The sequence below is a fragment of the Triticum dicoccoides genome, chromosome 6B (genome assembly GCF_002162155.2).
Source record: "Triticum dicoccoides isolate Atlit2015 ecotype Zavitan chromosome 6B, WEW_v2.0, whole genome shotgun sequence".
NCBI lineage: Eukaryota > Viridiplantae > Streptophyta > Magnoliopsida > Poales > Poaceae > Triticum > Triticum dicoccoides.
The window spans coordinates 392,031,156-392,034,547 of NC_041391.1; the positions used below are offsets into that span (position 1 = coordinate 392,031,156).

Consider the following 3,392-nt stretch of genomic DNA (forward strand, 5'->3'; position numbering starts at 1 on the left):
ACACACACTCACGCACGCATCGTGCCTGGGGGAGGGGCACCCCTGCTCGATCCCCTCCTCTCGCACGGTCGCGCCCAATCGCTCGCCGCCCCGATCCCTTCGCCCCCGCCGCTGTGCGCCGTCGCCGGATCACCAGCGCCACCTCGCCCCGACGTCGCCCTGCCACCTCGTTGCCATCCTCCTCGTGGCCCCGTCGCCTCTCCCTCGTGGCCAGACGCCTACTCAACTTCGTCGACATCGCCACCGCCTCGCGCCGTCGTTGGAGCCCGCCGGACCGCCTCCTCAACCCCGTCTCCGCCTTCCTCGCCGGTCGTCCCCGTCCACCTCCTCGTCCCCCCGCTGCCCGAACCCCTGCAACACCCCTGTGAGCACGCGCCCTCCTCCTCTCCCCTCTTCCCCTGTCACCGTGTGCCCGAGCCGTTCCCCCGCCGTCGCCTCGCCGTACACGGCTGCCCGACCGCGCCCTGCGCGATGCAACTTCCCGCTTGGCCGTGGCGCCCCGCCCGCGTGGCCCAGCTTCGCTCATCGTTGCGCTGCTCGCCTCTGGCGCCCCGCGCACATGCCATCGCGCCTCCCCTCAGCTCCGGCCGGCCTCGCCGCGCCGCCCTGCACCGGGTACGGTCGCCGGTGCCGGACCACACGCCTTCCCCTTCCCCCCTGTCCGCGCGCTAAGGCGCCCGGCGCACGCGCCTGCACGACCGGGGCGAAGCCCCGTTAGCCCAGTGCCCGCGCCCGTTAAGGCCTTGACTCTATGACACGAGGGGCCCACAGCCCCAGAACAAAAAAAAGTAATAAAAATAAATAAATAAAAATGTTAATTAATTAATTAACAAATTAATTAACTTAATTAATTCTGTTTAGACTAACCTAATCACTAGTTAAACTAATTAAACTTGTTTAGTTATCCTTAGACAATGACATGTGGGACCGAGTGGTCTGTTGACTAGTCAAAGTCCACTGTTGACCGTTGATGTCATGCTGACATCATGATGACGAGATAAAATGATTTTCGGTTTAATTAATTCTGTTAATTCTAAAAATGACATAAAACTTAAAAAATTAATACAAAATAATCCGTAACTTGGATGAAAATACTTTGTACATGAAAGTTGCTCAGAACGACGAGACGATTCCGGATACGCAACCCGTTCGTCCGCCACACCCCCCTAACATATCAAACTCGCAACTTTCCCCCTCAGGCTCCTCTGCCCGAAAACGCGAAACACCGGGAATACTTTCCCGGATGCTTTCCCCCTTCACCGGTATCACCTCATACCGCGTTAGGGCACCCCTAGCACCGTTACTTGTCATGTCATGCATCGATATGCATCTGTTTGCATGGTATTCATTGTTTCTTCCCCCTCTTCTCTCTAGTAGACTACGAGACCGACGATGCTGCTGCCCAGTTCGACTACGGAGTTGACGACCCCTCTCCCTTGCCAGAGCAACCAGGCAAGCCCCCCCTTGATCACCAGATATCGCCTATTCTCCTCTATACTGCTTGCATTAGAGTAGTGTAGCATGTTACTGTTCGGTTACCCCTATTTTGTTGCATAGCCTGTCATTGTTGCTACAGTCATTGATACCTTACCCGCAATCCTAAATGCTTAGTATAGGATACTAGTTTATCATCATTGGCCCTACATTCCTGTCAGTCTGCCTCGCTATACTATTCGGCCGTGATCACTCGGGAGGTGATCACGGGTATATACTTTACATACATACACACTATACAGATGGTGACTAAAGTCGGGTCAGATTGATGAGTACCCACAAGTGATTCTAATGAGGGGGCTGAAAGGAAAGGTGGCTCCATCCCGGTAGAGGTGGGCCTGGGTTCCCGACGGCCCCCGACTGTTACCTTGTGGCGGAGCGACAGGGCAGGTTGAGACCACCTAGGAGACAGGTGGGCCTGGCCCTGTTCGGCGTTCGTGGATACTTAACACGTTTAACGAGATCTTGGTATTTGATCTGAGTCTGGCCATTTGGTCTATACGCACTAACCATCTACGCGGGAGTAATTATGGGTATCCCGGCGTCGTGGTATCAGCCGAAGCCTTCTAAACGTCAGCGACTGAGTGGCGCGCACCGGATTGGAACGTAAGCCTGCTCTTGTATTAAGGGGGCTAGTTCTGCTTTCGGCCGCCCACGCAACATGCAAGTGTGCAATGGGCGATGGGCCCATACCCCTGCGCCATAGGAGTTAGACCGGTGTGCTGACCTCTCTGTTAGGCCTAGGTGGGGCTGCGACGTGTTGATCTTCCGAGGCCGGGCATGACCCAGGAAAGTGTATTCGGCCAAATGGGATCAAGCATGTTGGGTTATGTGGTGCACCCCTGCAGGGAAGTTAATCTATTCGAATAGCCGTGATCTTCGGTAACAGGACGACTTGGAGTTGTACCTTGACCTTATGACAACTAGAACCGGATACTTAATAAAACACGCCCTTCCAAGTTCCACAGACAACCCGGTGATCGCTTTTCCACAGGGCGATGAGGGGAGGATCGCCGGGTAGGATTATGCTATGCGATGCTACTGGAGATGCTACTTGGAGATGTTACTTGGAGGACTTCAATCTACTCTCTTCTATATGCTGCAAGATGGAGGCTGCCAGAAGCGCAGTCTTCGACAGGATTAGCTATCCCCCTCTTATTCTGGCATTCTGCAGTTCAGTCCACCGATATGGCCCTTTACACATATACCCATGCATATGTAGTGTAGCTCCTTTCTTGCGAGTACTTTGGATGAGTACTCACGGTTGCTTTTCTCCCTCTTTTCCCCTTTCCCTTCTACCTGGTTGTCGCAACCAGATGCTGGAGCCCTGGAGCCAGACGCCACCGTCGACGATGATTCCTACTACACTGGAGGTGCCTACTACTACGTGCAGGCCGCTGACGACGACCAAGAGTAGTTAGGAGGATCCCAGGCAGGAGGCCTGCGCCTCTTTCGATCTGTATCCCAGTTTGTGCTAGCCATCTTATGGCAACTTGTTTAACTTATGTCTGTACTCAGATATTGTTGCTTCCGCTGACTCGTCTATGATCGAGCACTTGTATTCGAGCCCTCGAGGCCCCTGGCTTGTATTATGATGCTTGTATGACTTATTTATGTTTTAGAGTTGTGTTGTGATATCTTCCCGTGAGTCCCTGATCTTGATCGTACACATTTTCGTGCATGATTAGTGTACGATTGAATCAGGGGCGTCACAAGTTGGTATCAGAGCCGACTGCCTGTAGGAATCCCCCTTTCCAACTCTTTGGCCGAAGTCGAGTCTAGACATTACAAAACTTTTACTAACATGGCTGTGTGCCTTACGGGCCCACGTTGCCATTGGGTGGTACTAGAATCTTTTACTCCTTGTCTATACTCTGGGACTCTGATCTCTCCTCTAT

At 53.5% G+C, this 3,392-nt stretch overlaps 1 long non-coding RNA gene across 1 annotated transcript in view; it reads left to right on the plus strand.

The window, feature by feature from the left end:
- The window catches only part of LOC119322292, a 5,122-nt gene extending 2,269 nt beyond the window's left edge, over positions 1–2,853 (plus strand). The window contains exon 3 of the long non-coding RNA XR_005155509.1: positions 2,811–2,853. This is a non-coding gene — a long non-coding RNA (uncharacterized LOC119322292). The remainder of the gene's footprint in view (positions 1–2,810) is intronic.
- The last annotated feature ends 539 nt before the right edge of the window (positions 2,854–3,392 follow it).